The 23,375-nt window shown below is 42.3% G+C and overlaps 1 pseudogene across 1 annotated transcript; it reads right to left on the bottom strand.

Moving 5' to 3' along the window:
* Nucleotides 1-647: 647 nt before the first annotated feature.
* LOC143628297 (flavonoid 3'-monooxygenase-like) lies at nucleotides 648-15,700 on the bottom strand (annotated as a pseudogene). Its single transcript, XR_013152724.1, has 3 exons — nucleotides 15,246-15,700; nucleotides 5,718-6,158; nucleotides 648-1,327 (listed from the first exon to the last, which is right to left on the bottom strand). The product of XR_013152724.1 is annotated as a flavonoid 3'-monooxygenase-like (transcript).
* Nucleotides 15,701-23,375: the final 7,675 nt, after the last annotated feature.

Below are 23,375 nucleotides of genomic sequence, written 5' to 3'. Positions count from 1 at the left end.
ATGGTAGAGAGCAGGTTCTCTTTGCATATATATGTTGTGTATCTCGCTATGTAACCAGGGGCGGATCCAATAAGACCCAGGGATAGGGATAGTCTGGGCTACTCCTCAACTTTGTCAGCGAAGTATAAAAATTTGATGTTTTTAGCATTGTTACGAAATTAGTATGTATATTATATTTAGTATACCAATAACTCAAATTGTACCTGCTGGAGTGGTTATTTTGCATGACTCAAAATTGCCGGATGCTGGTTGCGCAGGTTCGAAACTTGCTGATTGCATTTTATTTTTACCAAACCGCAACCACATTTTCTACAAACTATTTGCAAAATTAGTCCTCAAGCTCAAATGTCATTTGAACCCACTTCCGACCTTAAAAAAACCAGAGAACCACTAACTATAAATTGTTTGCAAACTTTAAATGATGTTACGCTCTTTGTTTTGTTTTTTTTTTCTTTTTTTTTTTTGAGATTACCCTCAATTTCTTTTCTAGATTCGCCATTGTATGCAACTATGTGTACTAAAACTTTAAAAGGATGTTTGTATTTATGCAATTCTTATATTAATACTAACTTATGAACATAAATTCCCATTCCCATTCCCATTCCCATCGGATGTTCTCAAACTTTAACACTAAACCAAAACAGAAATACAAAATTATTAATTTTTCAAACGAAAAGATATGCTTAACCACTTTCATATACGTGAGGAGCTAGCCTTGGCTTCGGGTGCACTATCAAGGGCTCAGCTCTTTGAAGGGTTAGTCCATAGGCTTCATTCATGTTGAGCTTCTCGGGTTGTACCCCGTTAGCCAATTCCCAGTCAAAGGTTTGTACCAACGTAGCGACAAGCAACTGAACCATTCTCACCCTAGGCTAATTCCCACACAAATCCTTCGTCCGGCCCCAAATGGTATAACCTCAAAGTCATTTCCTTTAACATCAACATTGGGCTTTTCACCTCCCGGCAAGAACCGTGTAGGCTGAAATTCAAGTGGGTCCGTCCACATTTTTGGGTCACGGGCAATGGCCCACACGTTAACAAGGAGTGTGGACCCCTTGGGAATGTAATACCCATCAACTTCACAACTCTCAAATGCAATTCTTGGCAATGAGAGTGGTGTTGACGGGTGAAGTCTAAAGTTCTCCTTTACAATGGCTTGGCGGAATGTTAGTTGTCCAAGGTCCGATTCGGTTACAAACCGGTCTCAACCAACAACATTGTCCATTTCTTCTTAGGCTTGTCTTAGAATTTGTGGATTGCGAATTAGTTCGGCCATTGCCCATTCCACTGTGCTAGATGATGTATCCGTTCCCGCAACAAATAAGTTCTAGAGCATTCATAAGCTTTAGTTAGACATCAAACGAGAAAAATTTTAATTATTTAAATTTTGAACATAATCTTGTATCATTTTATTCTGTCTAACACATGCCAATTGTATCGAATTGTGGGGATGCATATATAACTTAGAGTAAAGTGTCATTTTCGTCTTTGAGGTTTGGTTATTTTTACGAATTTGAACTCTTCAGGTTTCATGAGTCCTGCCAATTTCATCCAAATCAATAAGTTTATCAATTTCCCATCGTTAGATGAGGGATAAAATCATCTTTTCAATTTTATTTATTGTTTTATTCATTTTTCAAATCCTTTTTTCTCACCCCTTTTATTCAAAAATAAATAAAACCTAAAACTAAATAATGTATATACGAACTGTGGGGACTACCAAACCGTTTCACCATCTTCAACTCCACCACCATCGACATTAATTACAAAACCAGGTTCGAATCGTAAGCTTTTTGGACCATCGCCCAATACAATCTCCGCATCCCACTCCACCGCCACTAAACCACACTCCCCTTACGGCTACCCTTGCTGGACCGCCGTTCGTCTCACCGCGCCGATTCCAGCAGATTTCTCCCCTTACTGACATCTGCATCACCCAACACCCTTTGACGACGACGGTATCTGATTCTAGATTATCAGTTCTTGTAAAAACCAAATTGCCGTAAACGAAGAAGATGACGCCGTTCGTTGCGATGAGGGATTTGGATTTGATGAATACCCGACTCATGATCAACGCTAGCAAATGTTGTTTTCATCGATCGAATCAAATCAGATCAACAAAATCTCCAAATTGGAGGTAACTAGGTTAGAACCATATGAATGTTTCATGAGGAAAGAGGGTAGATTGACAGAGATGAAAAGGAGTGGGGCCAACTTTATCTTTTTATTAGTTTACATTAAATGGGATTAAAAAATAATTAAAATAGTAAATAAATTAAAAAGACGGTTTTACCCCTCATTTAAACATTACAATTAACGGAGTTAATAATTTGGACAAATCTGGCAATGACTGGGAAACCTCAAGGGTTCAGTTGCAAAAAAAATCTTTTTGAATTAAAATTACATAATTAATCAAACATCTGGGACGATTTTGACACTTTACTCTATAACTTAAAAAGAGTTTTTATATCTTTTAATGACGATTTTGACACTTTACTCTATAACTTAAAAAAGGGTTTTTATATCTTTTAATGTTTTAACTATGTTCAAAGGCTTTCTCTAGAGTCGGTATCAATGAAAATGTTTTTCATCATCTCATCAATCATCGTCATACGTTGTTTTCTTTTTCTTTTTTAAAAGAAAAAAATATTACAAGTTACAGGGATTTAACTATTGACTACATGTTTACAACCTAATCACCTTTACACTTCAGTACTTCACTAAAGCAGGAATGGCAAAAGTCTTTTTGTCCTACGTTATTGAATGTTTCTTTTTTAATTTTTATTTTTGAAAGACCAACGAATTCTTTAAACGAGCTAGTGGTTAAATTCATCGTATTGGGATATACTCATTTTCGATCCTGAAAAAACCCTCACCTAAGGCAAATGCCCGTAAACACTCGTCCGAAGGCACGACAGTACGGTGAGATAAAACTAGTTTAGTTCAAGGATCAAACTAGTGAAAGCCACTTAATCACCTAGTCTCTCATCATCACCCTAATGCCTCTGAAACTAAATGCTACGGATAAGAATCGAACCTGAGTCACATAAAACACCAAGTCTCCTACTTATCAGTGTACAACTAGCTGATTCAATTAATATATATTGATGTTGAATATTATAACAAGTTATTAATTATATGTTACATAAAGTCCTGACTACGAAAGTTACACTTCGGTCACCAAAATCCAAGTACGTGTTTTCTTTAACGGCCAAATTTTAGAATAGTTATTTCTTTTTGACTTTTTTTTTCTTTCAAATATAGCATTTGATTATGTATATATTACTCAAACATCATATTTATTATTGCATGTGATCATCTTTTTTTTATTACCTTAGGCTGAGGGGTGTGGGGGGCTTTAATGGGGGTTTTAGTGGGGGCTCCAACCAATAATATTATGACGTGTGGCAGAGAGAGAAACTGGATAAGGGGGTTGTTGGAGCCCTGGCCCCTGGTGTGGAGGGGCTCCAGCGAAATTTTTTTTTTTTTTTTTTATAAATATATTCAAACATTGACATTTTTTTTGCGTTAGTTTTGAGAGGATTTTAGGAGGAAATGTGTATAATTGTGAAATGATAGTATATTTTATAAAGGTATATATTTATGGTTTAAGAAAATATTTTTTTTAATTTAATATGAGCTCAACGGCTCTTTTACGTAAACCTATATAGAAAATATATATTTTTTTTGTTTTTTTCGGCTCCCAACGGTCCAAAATACCTCAAAAGGTGTGCTCCTCTCTCTCTTCTCCCGCTAACCAGCTCACGCCTGTATTGTTTTTCGCGTTAGCGCCCCGGTGGTGTGGTGTTAGCGCCTGGGGGCGCGAGCGGAGAGGCTCTAGCGCCCCCGTTAAAGCCCCACACCCCTCAGCCTTATAAACTTGATATCCCATATCTACTTGAATATAACTTCTAAAAATATCAAATCACTTGTCACAATAAGAACTTCTTATTATAATAATAACCAATTTTTATCATTAAATCAATTTAGTTATTTTAATTTTTTTTGTCTTAATTAGATTACTCATGATTCTTTTTATCTCATTTAGACCAACCCCCAAGTTTCATCTATCTACTAATTCATATTTTTTTTTTACCATTTTGGTAGGTTATTATGATGGCGTGGACTGATGATAGGAAATTAAAATTATTGACATGGATTTTATTAATATATAAATTCAAAAAATATGTTCTTTTAATTATTAAAATTTCAAAAAAAAATAATAGTTTCTTCTCTCGTAAACCATCAGTATTGAATTTTTTTATTAAAAAAATATTTACTTTCAATTTTTAACTTTCATACAATATTTTTATGTTATGTTTTAAGGCATAGACGTATACAATTCTAAAAAAAACATAAAAGTCATCTAATATTAACTTAGACAAATTATATAATAAACAGAATAACACAGTAATTCATTATATAATCGTCAAAAAAAAGGACTAGCCAACTTTCTCGTTAACATAGCCAAATGAATTTTTAATATCCATTTCATTAATTATAAATTTCATGTCATCAATGTAACAATGTAAATTAAAATGTCACGTCAGTATAATAACCAACCAAAATAATAAACATTTATGATGTTAACTTAATTGAAATAAAAAATAAATAAATAATAAGTTAAAGTAAACAAATTGGTATAAAGAAAAAGTATATTATTATTCTTTGAAGTTTTCCCTAATAATAATAATAATAATGACATTAATCATTACTAAATAAGGCAATTTCATAAAATAATAACCAAATTTTAAAAGAATTTTAATTAGTTTACTGAACTTTAAAAAATATTTCAATTAGGTCACTCAATTTTAAAAAATGACATGAATTTTATTTTTAAATTTTAATATAATTAACGTTTTTTAAGTTTAACCACAGATATTGCAAATTCCGATCTCCACATCTTATTCTCCATTTTTTCTTGATGCATAAAAAAATTGGTAAAGCTTGATTTGAAGATTTAGTAACCCGATTTAAAAAAAAATTACATGAGTGATCTGATTAAATCAAAAGTTGGTTAATATTTTATAGAAAGATTGGATTTTAATAATCCCAACTTTCTGCTATTGATCGATAATAATAATCTCAACTTAATTTATTCCCATCAGTGGTCCCAAATTTAGGAAAGTTGGCTCTCAACGGTCCCCGTTAAAGAAAACCTAACAGTGTTAAGTTTTTTCCGAATTTCAAACTGATTTTTAGGGCTTTTGATCGGAAGAAGGATACCAGTCGATTGGCGTAAAACTTAGTTCGAAAGGATACTCCAGACAGCTTAATTTTTGTTAATTTGAAGTTCAAATGCCTAATTTGAAGCACTAATCAAGTCATTTGAAGCATTATTGCATCATTTTGAGCTAAGTTTTACGTTAATCGACTCGTATCCTCCTTTCGATCAAAAGCCTTAAAAAATCAGTTAGAAATTCGGAAAAAAACTAACGCCGTTAGGTTTTTTTTTTAACGCATGATTATTGAGAGCCAACTTTTTAAAATTTGAGACCACTGGTGGGAATAAACTAAGTTGAAATTATTATCGGCCAATAACAGAAAGATGAGATTAATAAAATCTAATTTTCATATTTTATAAGATATTCTCTTACTAAATTTATGCTCAAAAGATTTTAGTTTAATATTCTATTTTAGCAATATTTGAAATTTTCGGTTTATTTAAATAGTGTTAAAAAAACTAAAGCCAACGTTGAGTGCAATCATGAACATACCAGAAGCAAAGCTTTGATTTCGATATCTGAAAGCGTCCCTCCTTCTCCATCTGCATCATCGTCCTTGAGTGCAATCAGCTTGGTCAACAAGTCAACGTGACCCTTGCCGGTTTCATGCTCTTCGAGAATTGTGTTGAGAAACGAATCGAATCGAGCGTGCAGCTTCTTCATCTTTCTCGTAATGCCTTGCAGGTCCAGCCAGTCAAGTGCCGGGATAAAGTCGCCGATGTTGAATTCTCCGGCCAACACCATCATCTCAACCACCATATCCTTGAACTCATCCGCCTTCGGATCACCGCCTGCAATTCCGTCACCAAATACTCTCCTGCCTAGCATCACTCGTGCTAATGCGTTTGTGGTGCACACGTTGAGCAGTTGACCTAACTTCACCGGTGATTTTCCGGCACCAACTAAAGCGCGCGTGAGTATCGCTACTTCCTCCTGCACACACAAAACACTTTTGAATCAAACTTTACATTACAGGAAATATTTATGAACGTAAATTAAATTACAACTAGGATTCATGATCCGTGGTTATGTGATATTATGCCGTTGGAATTGTATCCTTAAGTAGCGCGTTGACTCACAGAGGTGATGGAAATTCGTTTCGTACCGGTATTTTTAGACACCGAAGACCAATTATAACAAAGTTGAAGCCGGATCATTAAACCGATTAAAGAAAACAGACCTAAAAATTATACACGGACTACAAAACATAGTTTAAAAAAATTAATTTCTAATTAATTTAGTTAGATCGATCATATGGATTAACTAATTCTTTTATATTGTGCATTAATGTTACAATTAAAAACAACTAAATAAAGAAAGAGTGTGATGCACATATATCTCTTCTCTATCTCTTTAGATAGATTTTTTCTTTAGTGAAGTTGGTTGGGAAAGTGAAGAGGTAGGTCCCAGCAGAGCCCAGTTGGACCCGCAAGACTCACCTTGAAGAGGGACGTCTGCGCAGAAACCAACTGGATCCGCAGGACCCACCATGCTCAGAGACGTGACGTCCTTACGCGCAGTACGCAAGCTGTTCCCGCAGGAAATGCCTCCCAATGGTGAATGACTCCGCCTGTTCCCGCAGCTTCGGATACAAGCCATCAGGGAAGGCCACCCGCGCAGCATGGCTACACGCACAAGGCACTTAGCTCTCAATCACTCAGTGTCACCTGAAGGAATGAGCAAAGCCGGGAACAATCCCGCACAAGGGCGGGAGGGGGAATACTCCCGCCCAAATAAGCCAGTCCGTACGATACGGGAAGATCTTCTGTACTGTACCTGACGAGATATGGGCAAAAGATCTGACTAAAGATACGACAGCTTATTGACAACAGTATGGCGAGCAGCATGCTCCTGTACTGTATGTCACTATTAGCCGCTGCCTACTCACCAACTCCTGTCATACCACGTGCATAGCCGGCAGTTGGTGGAAAAGGAATAGTATACAGCAGGCCTGGTCACTATCAGCCGCTGCCTACCCACCAACTACCAGCAGGGCACGTGCGTAGGCCACTGTTGGTTGAACAGGATTACTATTCAGCAGGCCACACCTCCTTGGAAACCTACATTCGGCTATAAATACCACAAATGGTATGACCATCTCATCTTATCATATCTTACCATATTATCATCATATTATACCTGATATCTGCTCTAGCAATCTCTTAATATACATTTATATTTAAAGAGCAATCTAGTCTGATTCTCACGCCGGAGGGTGGTCACAAAGAGGAACCCCCCCTTCTCAGTGACAAGCTCACGGTGTCTGTTTTGCAGGTTATCAGAAGAACCATCTTCTCTGGGTCTAACTCCTCGTGGGAAACATCTATCTAACCCCCAGATTATCTATAATCTGCCCGGGGTTCACTTAGTGTTTCTTCATTGGCGCCATCCGTGCATAAAAGCTAGAACTAATTTAGTTTTTTCAAATTTTCTGAAGAAATGGTTAACGTTACTCCGGTCCCAAGGCCAGTAACCGACCAAGAAACCCCGGTAACCACAACCCCAGAAACTGGGGGGAACACCGGCGGTTATACAAATCTTACGAACACTACCCCGACTACCCAAGCCGGGGCAAGTGCAGTAAATATTCCACTGGGGTTCACTGATGCCCAGTTGGAAAAACGAACGAGGGTCCCTCGCCAAACACTAGATCAAGTGAAGGCGTGGGCCAAAGCACGTCAGAAAGAGTTCCAAGCTGAATTGGATGAACGCTTGCGTTCAGTTCAACAGGCTGACGAATTCGGCAGTACTCGCCAACATCTCAATATGAACAGCGAGGGCGAGTACTCAGACGACGAGAGGGAAAAATCCGATACCGACGCAAACCCTCGCCATAAGGCGAAAGGGAAGCGTAAGGAAACGGACTTCCAGCCGAAAAGGAATTTTGGGGAAGCTTTTAAACCAACGAATGCGGAGAGAAACCCGCGTGACTTCTCCAAAACCTTTAGGCCAACTGCTACAAATGCAGGAAAGTCAAAGTTCGCAAGGGACATTGGGGAAGCAATCGCCCCGAGAAGTGCCAAACAAATGTCCAACATTGGCACTTATGATGGTCTATCCGACCCAGACGACCACTTGAACAGATTCATTGCGGGGGCAACCGTCAGTAACTGGACGGAACCCACGTGGTGTTATATGTTCCAGATGACTCTGGTTGGAGCGGCCAGGGCATGGTTCGATCGTCTACCGGTCCACCACATATATGACTGGGCGGACTTTCAGAACAAGTTCAGCCAGCACTTCAGCCAACAGAGGAAATATACTGAAGAACAGTGGACGATCCTCAACTGCGTTAGAGAAGAGGATGAATCTTTACTAGACTTCATCACTCGCTTCAACTCCAAAAAGCTAAGTCTCGGCAACATAAGTGAAGATCTTGTTCGCGCCGCTTTCATCCAAGGCGCCGAATACCCAGAGCTTATCCGCACATTGACGGGTAAGGATGGCATGCCATCAACATGGGATGCCATCATGACGGCGGCCAAGCGCTTTGCCGAGACGGAGAAGCAACTGGGAAGGGATCTTCCCCAGAATACACACCTCTACACGCAGAGGACAAGAGAGAACAATGTTCGGATCGCCCGGCAGAACAAAAAGAGGAAGCTAGGTATCTGGCAGTCAAGGGTAAACTTTGACACCTCATCCAGCTCTCACCCTCTTGTTGGCGGAAGAAATCACACACACCCTTCAAGCCAAAAGCACCGGTGGACGCCACTCACCAAAAGCGTCACAGAGATATTTGCCACTGAAAAGCTACCATGGCCAAAAGCCCCAATGATCCGACAGCGACCTAATGCGGATCAGAGCAAATCATGTGACTTCCACGGGACAAAAGGTCATGGTACAGAAGAGTGTACATCCTTGAAGGATATTGTTGAAGCATTCGTCAAGGATGGAAGACTGGCACACCTGGTGGCATTAATCAAGAAGGGAGGAAGGAACGACAACCGGTACCGAGGCAACGGACGAAAGCCCGTTGACATCAGCATCAACATGGTTCATGGTAATATAAGAGGAAGAAAAAGGCGAACAACAGAACCATGTGCGTGGAAGGAAGCTGAGGTGCGCTTCCCGCGAGTGCCAGGAGGACCCAGCAAAGAAGGCCCTATCGTCATCAAAAGCCAGCTGGGGCACTACATCACTTCTCGCACTTTTGCTGACAACGGCGCCTCGTCAACGGTGATGTACAGGCAGTTCTTCGACAAGCTAGATGACGAAGACAAGGAACGCCTGGAAACGATCTGCGCCTCGATGGAAGGGTTTGATGGCAGCACAAACACCCCCCTGGGTATCCTATCTTTCCCCGTCACTCTTATGGATGGGAAACACTCCCGCACAGAAGATGTGGACTTTGTCGTGATGAGAAAGCCACACCACACATACGACATTCTCTTCGGGAGAGACGGGATGGCAAGATTCAACGCCGTGGTATCCTCAGTCCACGGCATGATGGGATGGCCAACAGCTGAGGGTGTAGCGATGATCACCGGCATTCCCCAGGTATGCATCGCATCTGTCTCATCTAAACCCAAACCAAAGATGGCTAAACCAACCATCACCGAACCAGAAAGATGGGCCTTCAACGGCAAGTACCCTGACCAGGCCGTCACCATTGGCCCGACAATTGTTGATCCCACACGCACCTTACTCAAGCGCCTATTACAAAAAAACGCTGACATCTTCGCGTGGACACCAGCTGACATGACTGGTGTACCCCGAAGTAAGGCAGAGCATAAGCTCAAATGCGATCCGGCTGTTACGCCGATCGTACAAAAGCGCAGAGTAATGGGGCCAGAACAAACTAACGCGTGTAGAACCCAAGTCAAGGAACTCCTTGACGCATGCATCGTACGCGTTAGTAGATATCAAACTTGGGTTGCAAATCCCGTTATGGTACCGAAGAATAACAAACAATGGCGCATGTGCATAGATTTCAAGGACTTGAACAAAGCATGCCCCAAAGATTGTTATCCGTTACCCGAAATTGATCTTAAGGTGGACTCGTTGGCACCGTTCCGCCTTAAATGCTTCCTGGACGCGTATAAGGGGTACCATCAAATACACATGGCCGTTGATGATCAGGACAAAACCGCTTTTCGGACGCCCGATGGCACATTTTGTTACCAAATGATGCCATTCGGACTTAAGAATGCTGGGTCCACATACCAACGCCTGATGGACAACCAGTTTCATGCCCAAATTGGGAGGAACTTGGAAGTCTACATGGATGACTTGGTCATCAAAAGCCCTGACCCAGAAGCGATGTTGAAAGACATCGAAGAGACTTTCAACACGCTCAGGAAGATAAACATGAAGCTCAACCCGAGCAAATGTGCCTTTGGAATGGAAGAAGGGAAGTTCTTGGGGGTCATCGTCACTAAAGATGGCTTCAGAGCGAACCCTGAAAAGGTCGAAGCCATTATCAAAATGGAATCACCTACTACCATCAAACAGGCTCAGACACTGAATGGACGACTAGTGGCACTTAATCGCTTTTTGGCAAACCACGCGGATAAGTCGTTTCCCTTCGTGTCAACGTTGAGAAACTGTTTAAAGAAAACGCACTTCCGCTGGACACCAGAAGCGGAAGCAGCTTTTCAGGAGATTCGGTCACGCTTGATCGAACTCCCAACACTCACAGCACCAGAAGCGGGAGAGGAGTTAATCCTATACCTTTCCGCAACAGATAGAGCAACCGGGGCAGTCCTGCTAGTAGAGCGAAAAGGCATCCAGATGCCAATCTATTATGTCAGCCGTATCCTAACAGACGTAGAAACCCGGTACTCTACCCTCGAAAAATTAGTCTTAGCACTTATACACGCTTCACGCAGGTTATGACGATATTTCCAGGGTCACCCAATCACCATTCTCTCCAACTTCAAACTTGCAAACATTCTAGGCAAACCCGAGTTATCGGGACGCCTAGCCAAATGGGCAATTGAGTTGGGGGAATACGCGATAAAGTATAAGCCAATACCAGCCATAAAAGGCCAGGTTCTGGCCGACTTTATTGCAGAAGTGCCTGCATCGCGGGAAAAAGAGTGCCAGGAAGAGGCTCAACCCTCTCCAGCACAAGACATCAATGATGTCTGGCGACTCTACACTGATGGGGCAGCCAATAACGAGGGTTCAGGCGCAGGGCTGAAACTAACCAACCCAGCAGGCCAAGAATACACTTACGCTATTCGACTGGATTTTCCAAGTACGAATAACGAAGCCGAGTATGAGGCATTCTTGGCTGGGCTGAGAATTGCGCGTAAGATGGGAGTGAAAAACTTGGAAGCCCACGTGGATTCCATGTTAGTAGCCAATCAGATCAACGGGACGTAAACGGCCGGGAACGACACAATGGCCCTGTACCTCGCACAAGCAAAATCCCTTATGCGCGATTTCAACGACTGCAAAGTCATACACGTCAAGCGAAGTGAAAACAAATCTGCGGATGCGTTAAGCAAGCTTGCATCATTAGCCTTCACCCACTTAGGAAAGGATATCCGCATTGAACTCCTCGAGGCACCTTCGGTCCCGCACAAGGAAATTTGTGTCATCCAAACCGGCACGGAAACGTGGATGACACCAATAATAAAATACCTTGCGGCAGGTACACTACCAGAATCAAAAACACAGGCAAGAAAACTACGCTGTAAAGCACTGAATTATCAACTCATCGATGACATCCTTTACAGACGTAACTTTCTTGGCCCACTCTTAAGATGCGTGGACAACCAAGATGCTGACTACCTCCTAAGGGAAGTACACGAAGGCATCTGTGGAGTACACGCAGGCCCCCGCGCTGTTGTAGCTAAGCTAAACAACGCGGGATACTTTTGGCCGGGGATGCATACGGATGCGCTGGCATACATCAGAAAATGCAGGTCTTGCCAGCTTTACGCACCCAACACGCACCGCCCGAAGAATGAACTTGTTCCAGTCACTTCTTCATGGCCATTTCAGAAGTGGGCCATCGATGTGACAGGCCCATTTCCTACAGCAGCAGGAAATGTTCAGTTCCTAGTGGTAGCCATCGACTACTTCACAAAGTGGATAGAAGCAAAACCCTTAGCCCAAACAACCGCAAAACATATCAAAAAATTTATTTGGGAATTTATTATTTGTCGTTTTGGACTTCCACAGAATTTGGTGAGCGATAACGGCACCAACTTTGCTGACAAGAAGCTACAACAGTGGCTGAAAGAACTTCAAATCACCCACACCTTTACCTCAGTGGCACACCCGCAAGGTAATGGTGAGGTGGAAAGAGCAAATAAGAGCATCGTCGAAGGCATCAAGAAAAGACTCTTGGAACACAGATCCGGCTGGGTGGACGAGCTTCCGCACGTCCTTTGGGCAAGCAGAACGCTGAAGAAGGCCAGTACGGGAGAAACCCCGTTCAGCCTCACTTATGGCACGGAAGCCATGGTCCGGATCTTGGCACGGAAGGTCATCAGGCGGTCAACATAGGGCTCAACGCCCAGAATCCGGCACACCCACTCGAAGTGCCGGATCTTGGCAATCGCCATTGGGTGCACCTCGGTCAGGTGCACACCGTGCCTCTCAAGGACACGGTAAACAAACTTTGTTAATAGGAACCTAAGAATCCCATAAACAAAGAATGCAGCATAAACCCCGATCTTGCCTCTGGGGGCATCATACACCGTCTGGTGGGGTTCAGGAAACTCAGGCTCGAGAGACTCGAGCATGAACTTCCTGACGATGTAATGATACAGATCGCCAGGCAGAGCACACTGGCACTCGCCAGCAGTACTCTTGTCATCGGCTGAAGAATCGATATCACGAGACGACATCTTGCAAAAGAAAGAAGAAAACGATTTCGGGAGAATGCTTGCCTGAAAAGGTGAGTATTCGCCGGAAATCACTTAGAAGATGAAAAGAAGAGTGAAAGTGTGGATTACAAAGAACCCTCTCCCCCTTTATATACTAATCGCAATTAATGCGACGCATTTAATGCGGAAGAGAGAGAAATCGAAGGTGCAATGAAACTATGACACGTGGCAAAAAGCAAGCTTGGAACAGCTGTTGATGGGACGCATACCATTAATTTCGCGGCCACGCGCCCGAAAAATCGCGCCCACGCGCCTGAAAAGGCGTCTGGAATGACCATGTACTGTCACGTCACCATAACTTCCTGCACGTCCTGACACAGTCAGAAGAAACCGTCGCACGACGTTTCAGAGGTTTGGACTGTTCTTATCCTTCCACCAACTCTTCGAATTTCAAAATTCAAAATTCAAAAAGATTCAAAAGTAAGCGGGAAAATACCCCTTACCTTGGCAACCAAGTAACCATAAGACGGGTGCGGGTACAGTGTCAAGGCAAAACCCTTCACATACTTAGCACCCGCAGGGAATTGACGCCAGGAATACCTTGGAAGTAAAGTAACCGTAAGACGAGTGCGGGTACAGTGTCAAGGCAAAACCCTTCACATACTTAGCACTCTGCAGGGAATTCAAACCAAGAAGGATCTTCTGGGCCATGCTTGCGGAAACGGGAATAACATCCCCGCATGACGGGAACGTCGAGAACTATATTGTTTGAAACTCCAAGATGGAATTGGTGGTTTTAGCATAATTGATCACTATGTTGAAAACTACCAAGACCCCATGGAGAATCCACACAAGTGGGACTCAACGCTCCTGACGTGCGAGGAGGTTACAAACCTACCCGCTTCACACCCAAAGATCAAGCAGAAAAGTCGGGAATTTCTGCGTGACATCAGGAAAACCGCGGGAAGAATCACCACGGAAAACCTAAAAAATAAACCCTTTTCAAAACCCCTTGCTAAGTCCAAAAGTTCACCTCACTTATTAATAATTCATGAGAAGAACATTGGACTGGGGGGACTTGAAGAGGTAGGTCCCAGCAGAGCCCAGTTGGACCCGCAAGACTCACCTTGAAGAGGGACGTCTGCGCAGAAACCAACTGGATCCGCAGGACCCACCATGCTCAGAGACGTGACGTCCTTACGCGCAGTACGCAAGCTGTTCCCGCAGGAAATGCCTCCCAATGGTGAAGGACTCCGCCTGTTCCCGCAGCTTCGGATACAAGCCATCAGGGAAGGCCACCCGCGCAGCATGGCTACACGCACAAGGCACTTAGCTCTCAATCACTCAGTGTCACCTGAAGGAATGAGCAAAGCCGGGAACAATCCCGCACAAGGGCGGGAGGGGGAATACTCCCGCCCAAATAAGCCAGTCCGTACGATACGGGAAGATCTTCTGTACTGTACCTGACGAGATATGGGCAAAAGATCTGACTAAAGATACGACAGCTTATTGACAACAGTATGGCGAGCAGCATGCTCCTGTACTGTATGTCACTATTAGCCGCTGCCTACTCACCAACTCCTGTCATACCACGTGCATAGCCGGCAGTTGGTGGAAAAGGAATAGTATACAGCAGGCCTGGTCACTATCAGCCGCTGCCTACCCACCAACTACCAGCAGGGCACGTGCGTAGGCCACTGTTGGTTGAACAGGATTACTATTCAGCAGGCCACACCTCCTTGGAAACCTACATTCGGCTATAAATACCACAAATGGTATGACCATCTCATCTTATCATATCTTACCATATTATCATCATATTATACCTGATATCTGCTCTAGCAATCTCTTAATATACATTTATATTTAAAGAGCAATCTAGTCTGATTCTCACGCCGGAGGGTGGTCACAAAGAGGAACCCCCCTTCTCAGTGACAAGCTCACGGTGTCTGTTTTGCAGGTTATCAGAAGAACCATCTTCTCTGGGTCTAACCCCTCGTGGGAAACATCTATCTAACCCCCAGGTTACCCGTAATCTGCCCGGGGTCTGGTTAGTGTTTCTTCAGAAAGGGTACAACACGTTAATAGGTGAAAAAAGAAAGAATAGCAAATGAAAAAAAAGTTATAAATCGCATAAGATTGTTGTACGGCATGCATAAAGCCACCAAACGTAGAGGAATAGTAAATTCCTCACGCATGAATAAACTTCTTTTTAATATATAGTTTAATTTAATACCTGCCGAACATGACGGAAATCATCAAGTGCTTTGCCGGAAAAGAGGTGCACGGAGCATATCTTCCGAAGCATCCGCCACCGCGGACCGTACGGTGCAAACACCAAATCCTGATAATTATACGCGATATGCTCCGCGCCGGAGTTGGGCGGCCGGCTGGCGAAATTCGCGTCATGAGTTTTTAAAAACTGTGACGCGACTGACGCCGAGGCGGCCACCACCACGTCAACGAAGCTTAGCCGGAGGTGCATCAACGGGCCGTACTTCGCCGCCAATGCCGCCAGCGAGTGGTGCGGAACTGTGCCGAGGTGCGGCAGGTTTCCGACGATCGGCCATGGGGTGGGGCCTGGTGGCAGACGGTTAGGGCGACGGGTGCGTAGGTTAAGGAGTAGATACAATAGTATGGCAGTGAGGGAGGTGTAGAGTAGCAGGGTTAGAATCGCCATTTTAGATATGGTGGTTGGGATTGTGAATGGGTTTGTTCGAAAAGTGTGATGTATAAATGCTTGGAAAGGTAGGTGGAACTCGTGGAAGAAAGGTTGTTTGCATGGCCGGTGACTATTGTTTATTGAAATAAGTGTTAATAAATAAAAGGAGTACTTTTAAAATATTTAATACCTAAAACTTAATGATATATATAAATACAAGTATGAATTGTAACAAATTTCTATTTTTTTTAGAAAATTGTAATTTGTGTTTATGTGGTTAGTGGGCGGTACTACTTTGTGTTCCCCGAAAAAATTGTGTGCTCGTTGATTCAACATGGTTTTCTGTCGAATTAAAATGGGTCTCTCCGTTTAAATTCTGTCTCTTAAGATTGTTTACTATGGTGGGGGCCTTAAACCCATCCACAGTGTCGCGTAATCGTCACTGGGACACTGTGGGCTTTAAAGCTCCAAGACAATGTTACCCTTCTATGGTTCGAAGACTTGAAGGGCTTTAAACATTTTTTATTTACTTTTTTTCATGAAAACAAAAAAAAAACAACACAATAAAATAAAAGTAGATAATAATAATAATAATAAAACAAACTAAATTAAATTTAAAAACATATAAAATAAAAATAATTACAACTATTTTAGTTGTCGCCACTATTTTGTTTGCTCTTCCAAATATGTTCAACCAAATCTGACCAAAGACTATGATTCGTATCCCTTTTTCGTGTCTAATAAAATAACAAGTTTCTCATCATTGTTTAGTGTTGAGATCGGTTCTAGCTCATCGTTGTACTCGCCTTGACAAATTGCTCTGTCCAAGTTCTCCGATATCATATTATGTAAGATAATACAAGTGTGCATTATGTTTCTTAACTTAACCGTTTGGTGAAAACGAGCCGACTGTTTATTGATAGACCAACGCTTCTTTAAAATCCTGAATGTCCTTTCGAGGTTCTTTCTTGTGACTCATGTTTTTTCTTGAAATATTGACATTTATTGTCATTCAGACATGTAAGACTAAGGACCAACCTGGCCCACTCCGGATAAATATTGTCGATTAGATAATATCTGTATTCATAGTTGACATCATTTGCGAAAAATGAGGTATCGTGTGAAACTCCGTCAATGATGGGTCAAAAATAGGGGGCGAATATATCATAGCTATATCATTGTTTGCGCAGGGTATCACAAAAAACGCATGTCATATCCAAATATCAAATGATGCGACCGCCTCAAGAGTAAGTGTTAAACTATCATGATCACCCCGATGATATTGACCTTGCCAAGCAACTGGGCAAGTTTCCCAAAGCCAACGTATGCAATCGAGGCTACCAAGACTCCCGGAAAAACCGTGTCTTTGTTGATGAACCTCGTAAATATTTTGTATATCACTTTGAGTCAGCCTCCTCAAATATTTTTTTTACCATAAAGTTCAACAATACCTAATAATAATTTTAACAAGATTAATAAATTTAACACCAAATAATAAGGTTTCGAAATAAATAATAAAGATGATAATAATTCTCACATTCACGGAACATATGGAGGGCCTCATGACCCATTGTTTCCGACATCTGTAAATACTCTTTCATGATGTCGCTCGCAGTCGAGCATTCTAGTTAACAAATTGCCCCTGTGCATTTTTGCATAGGAGAAAATCCTAGTTTACCTATCGCGTCCTCCCTTTGTTGGAAAAATACATAATCGCGTTCTAAATCACCAACAATTCGTAAAAATAGTTGGCGACTCACCCGAAAACGGCGTTGAAATCTTTCCGAATAAAAGATCAAGTCCGGAGAAAAGTAATCTTTTATCATCCGGTCATGAGCACCTACATGATCCCGTTCAAGATGAGGCCATCTTGTTCGTGGTTGTGAACTTTCACAATGACCGACTAAGAGCTTACCAGCCTCTCGAATCGTACTAAATATTGCTTCATCCTTTGAATCTGAAATAGCATCGGCTCATGGTAATAGAAGTCGGGTATTGAAAATGAGTCGGAATCCATAATTTTGGAGAAAACTTATAACTTTAAAAATGTGAATTAGATGTTTGTAAAATTGGAGTGAATGATGGATATATAAAGAAAAAAAATTATTTTTCTTTAATTTAAACGGCCAAATCACCGTTGGAATTGAATGAGGGCCCACCACCCACCCCCTTCGCTGCTCGATCTAGCCAGACTACCCCCCTTTTGCCGCCCGCCCCTCGAAGGTGTTCCCCATGTGCCTCCCCCATACTGCCCCGAGCATTTTTCGTATTTTCATTCGTATATTAAAACCTACTCGCTTCAATCACCTTTACGTAAACTACCATCTTCTTCGTCTGGCCACCTACTCATCATCTCCCTTCATCCTCTTCTCTCTGCTTTCTCTCTATGTTATAGCAAATGATCAAATGAGCACCATATTTTGGCGAACTTTTATGATGTTATGGGTAATGTTCGGTTTATTTGTACATAATTAATTGTGTTAACGTACTTGTTTTACGTGTTTAGTTTAGGAACTTTGGTACTTCATACGTGTTTGTTGTGTTTCAGGTCACAGGTACTTAACGCGTTTTATTTGGACCTGTACGAGCACGGAATGAAGACCCGGGATGTCCAGCATGCTTACCGAGGCAATCATGTGAAGTTGCTGAGAAAGGAGACCCATCGCGTAGCGCGATGGGTGTTGAAGGTGGGGCATCGCGTTACGCGATGCCCTGTAAATGATTGCGTTGACTTTTGGTCCATCGCGTAGCGCGATGGACCAGGAGAGGAGGCCATCGCACTACGCAATGGTCCCCAGAGTCGTGAAAGTTAGGGTTTTGTTTTATATCACATTTGGACGACCCTAGACGGCATTCTTGACATTCCAGGCGATTTCCAGAGCAGAAGAGCAAGTCCCGATCATCCCCAATCATCTCTAAGTGTCCTACATGGCCTACCAGATCATAACCGAGGCCCGAGAGATGCCGATGCGCGGCTAGTTTCTTCGAGTCATACCCGGGATGTAGAGTATTGTATCTTTCAGTTTTTCTCATGTATTTAGAATGAGTTGATTGTAATGATCTTTGATTAATCTATGAGTATTGATGTCTAGTATTATTGTGCACTCAGTCAGTTTAGGTTTATTTCGATCAGAACGATTATTGTGCCAGTTTCTATGATAATTGCTTATAGGATTGTTTTGACTAGTTGAATGTGATGAAGCATACGCTTTCCCTTAGTTGAGTCACACTGGCAGTGACTGTTTGATAACCAGTGCTGTGTGTTAGTAAGCGTTGATGCCTAAGGTTTATCTAGTTAGTCAGTCGGTATTGATCAGTAATTGTTAATCTGTTAAGTTGCATGAGTTTGCTGTTAGGTTAATTACTTGGATTCCCGGGTGTGATTTGTCTTTGTTAATTGATTAAATACGTGATTACTTGGTTGCTTGTTATAACATATAAACCGTTTGCTAGTGTGATCAGCACTTTAATTGAATTACTTCATAAGTTTAGGAATTGATTTCACTTCACACTGACCACATACTCCTGGTGGATACGATACCTGACTTACCCTAGCTGCATAGGTTAATTAGGTTTTTGCATGACTAAAACGACGGTCATCAAAATGGCGCCGTTTCCGGGGAGTTAGTGCGCTTAGTGTTTTTGTGATTAATTGATTTATTTGTTTAGTTTAGTTTAATTTAGTTTTTGTTTTTATTTTTAGTTTAGTTTTATTTTCCCATTTTACGCGGGGTGTGTTATTTGTGTAGGTAACAGGTTTATGCATACCCGCTATTCAGGAAGAAATTCCCTACTGATTTACGAGCCAGAGATTGAACGTATAGCTCGGCAGAACCGAGCTCAGATCAGACATCCAGACATGGACGGTCAGAACATGAACCAATACCAAAACCCACCACCCAAAATTAATGTTTTCCAACCTGAGCCTAACCCACCACATAACCAGAACTCACCAAATAATGACCTACCACCACCAATAAACACCAATCAACAACCCCAAAATTCAGCCCGATCAGACCTGGGCCATCAGCCCCGAACAATACCCCTCGTCACCGACAGACGATTATTCAAGAGTTTGACCATGTCAGTATTCACACTGAAGATGAAGAAGAGGGAGATGAGAAGGAATTTGGCCCGAGAAATGAAAATGCGGGTTTGCGTGTTGAAGAGGTTGAGGAACCGGTTAGGGTGAGAGGTAACAGGTGGAGGAACAGAAATCTTGATCGAGGTGGTATTGGCAGGTATCGGGAGGAACAGAGACAACCGATTCAGGTTAATCGGGGAGGTTTTGAGGAACCGAGGGCTAAACAAAGGAATTACAGGCCTCCGGTTCAAGGTGTTAAGAGTCGGTTCAGACCGGGTATTTCAGATGGTGTATCACCGATTGTCCCACAGGTGCGTGTTCAGGGACAACCGACATTTAAATCCCGTCCGTCCTACATCAACATAGTTCCTCATTTTCACGGACTGGGATCAGAAAACCCGTATTCACACTTGTCAGATTTTTCAGCGATTTGCGGGTCTATTGGTGATGGTACATACAATCAGAATGAGATTCGGTTGCGGTTGTTCTAGTTTTCATTAAAAGACAAAGCAAAACACTGGTTCAACTCGCCACCGATGCACAGTATTGAGAGCTGGGCTGAGATGCTGCAGGTTTTCCTTAACGAGTACTATTCACAGTTGAAGACTATCGAGGCCCGAATGGAGATTAGACACTTTTCACAGTTACCGGGTGAGTTGTTTCATGAGGCTTTTATTCGTTACAAGGAAATGATTCGGAAGTGTCCGCACCATCAGATTGAGTTGTGGGAGTTGGTTAGGTGTTTCGTTGATGGGTTGACATATGAAGACAGAAAGCATTTGAAGGCTTCGTGTAATAGTCAGTTGTTGAATCAACCCGAGGAAGATGATTGGGAATTTTTGGAATTTATGTGTGAAGATTCCAAGGCAGAGGCAGCAACAGATCGAAGACGAAAATTCGGGGTTACATAAACAGTTAAATCAGCCTCGAGCGAGTCAGACATAATTGCAGAGTTGTAACGGGAACTCGCGGGATATCGGAAAGAGAAAAAGAAAGAGGTTGGTAAAGTCAGGGTGAAATTCCCGGTTTGTTCATATTGTGGTGGATTGGGGCATAATGTTGAAGATTGCCCCGGGTTCGATGATGATGAGTATACCGATGAGGAAGAAGTCAGTTACGCGTACGGGGAGTCCAAGGGCCAAGGGTTCAATTCAAACACTTATCACCCGGGCCTAAGGAATCACCCGAATTTCAAATACGGGAACGCGTCGAACCAGTCGAACCCGAACTTTCAGGGGTCCAGTCAGAACCGACAGCAGAGCAGCTACCGTTAGGGTGGTTCGAACAGTCAGTATAACAGTCGGGGGTATAACAGAGATGGTTACTGGGGTAACAGTTCGTCGGGTAATCAGAATCAGGACCAGCAGAATGGTAGTTCAGGAAATTCAGACGAGTCAATTCATTCGAAACTCGATGCGTTGTTGAAGCTCGTGACTGATAATCAGAAGGAAACGTAGAGACAGTTCGAGTTGAGAGACAAGTCAGCAGAAGCGATGTCAAAGCAGATTGGTCAGCTTGCAGCAGACGTGGCGAGATTTCATAAGAACGCGGGTCAGCTACCAAGCGATACCACAGTAAACCCGCAACATGCCAGCTCAAGCTCGAAGAAGAGTAACAGTGTGCACATCAACGCGGTAAGTCTTTTACCTCATATTGAAATTACTTGTGTTGAAGTTGAGTCACCACCGTAGTTTGTTGAGGCGGTAGTGAATGATGTTAATGATGAGAATGAATGTGTTGGTCAAAAGGAAACAATTTCTCAAAATGAATTGAAATCGAACTCTAATGAATCAAATTTTTGTGAAAATTGCATTCGTGATAAGTGTTTAAATGCCAAATTGACCAACACGGATGATGAGGAGGTGGAGGATAATACCACCTCAAGTAATCTCCAAGACCCGGGAGTGCCACTTTTATCAATTCAGATTGGAGATTTCAAAACTGATCGGGCACTTCTTGATCTTGGAGCATGTGTTAGTGTCATGCCCGGCTGTTTATATGATCAGTATGAGTTTGGCCCGTTAGAGAGTGTAAACACCACCGTGGTGTTGGCGAATCAAACTCATACACACCCCCGGGGCATGGTCACTAATGTGATGGTTCAAGTGGACGATTTTAGCTACCCAGTTGACTTCCTGGTACTTAATTATGCTAAGGGTAATATTAAACAATCTGAAGTCATACTGGGCAGGCCGTTCCTTGCCACAGCACATGTGGTAATTGATTGTGCTGAGGGATTTTTGGGCATTAAGTGTGGGAACCGTGTTAAGCGGTTATCATTGTTTGAAAATGCTACTAACCCTCTTGTTGACAAGTGCGTACCATCGTGCACAAATCATACAAGAGAGGGATGTTTTGTAACTGACAGGAACGACCTGAAGGGTAGCAGCGAGAAGAAAGGTTGGAATGAGAGAGGCGTTAAAATGAAAGATGGAGAGAAACCGACAGCAAGGAAAGGAAGGAGAGGAAAGAAATCAGTGAGTTCTATGGTGACCTCACCGATTTATGAAGCTACTTGAAGCATTCGAGGCATTGTCGAGCTGTAGACACGCAATTCAGCGCTGACCGGGAGGTAACCCGGGGTTTGTAAGTGTGTTTCATTTTATTTTCTTTTCGTTGTGTCGTTGTTTGACTTTGGTCTCAAGTTCTGTGCAGCATTTCTCAAGTGTGGGGAGGCTGTTGGTGAGGTGTGTATCATGAGGTTCGGTAAGCATTTGGTTAATTTCACGTCAATCCAGGAACGCATTGTAAATTCCGACTTCGGAAACGTGTTCAGGGTAATGTCGAGATGTCGAAAAGTGACCAGGTCCGAAAATGCCCGACCCCAATTCGGCAAAAACTTTCTGTTCATTGGGGACCATCGCGCTACGCGATGGCCCTGGACAGTTCACCATCGCACTACGCGATGGTGGCTGAGACATCCCAGACATCTGACGTCATCGCGTAGCGCGATGGCGCCAGACCAGACACCATCGCGCTACACGCGATGGTGTCTAAACCTTAATTCCATATCAATTGGGTCGCGTAGCGCGACCTTGGCTTACCTGAACCATCGCGTTACGCGATGGGTCCTCGGACCTCCGAAATTTAAAAAAATACATAAATAAAATAAATAATAATAATATAATTAATAATAATATTTATATATTTGTATATTTGTTTGTGTTGCTTTAGGAACTTTGTGGGTGTGTTCACTATAAACCCTCACGAGACCTCACTCGTCCACCCGGGCTACCGGGGGGTTTAAAGGGCTTGTTGCATACGCTAAATGCAACTGTGATTCCTACGAAAGTGAGTTAGGTTTTTTTTATTTTATTTATTTTTATTTTTATTTTTAATTAATTAACAAAATTTTTTATGAAATTGACTAACTTGGCTCGGTAATGATTTTATAATATAATGATAATTTTAACTCTCGAAAGACCTAAGTCTTATACTTGTGAGTGGTTGCTTATACATGTCTCGAGAGTTGTGCAGATTTGGTTAGACAGAATTGGTCAGTGTTGGAGACCTGTGTCACGAGTGTGTTGAGAGTTGTGGGCCGAGTTTCGCATTGCATTGTCTTTATTATCAGGTGATTTCGGTTTCATAAACTATTTTGTTATTTTTATTTGTTAAGA

The sequence above is a fragment of the Bidens hawaiensis genome, unplaced genomic scaffold (assembly GCF_021521415.1).
Source record: "Bidens hawaiensis isolate Kalapana, Puna unplaced genomic scaffold, B.hawaiensis_p1.1 tig00004864_1, whole genome shotgun sequence".
Classification (NCBI taxonomy): Eukaryota; Viridiplantae; Streptophyta; class Magnoliopsida; order Asterales; family Asteraceae; genus Bidens; species Bidens hawaiensis.
This window is presented reverse-complemented; position numbering and strand designations above follow the sequence as displayed.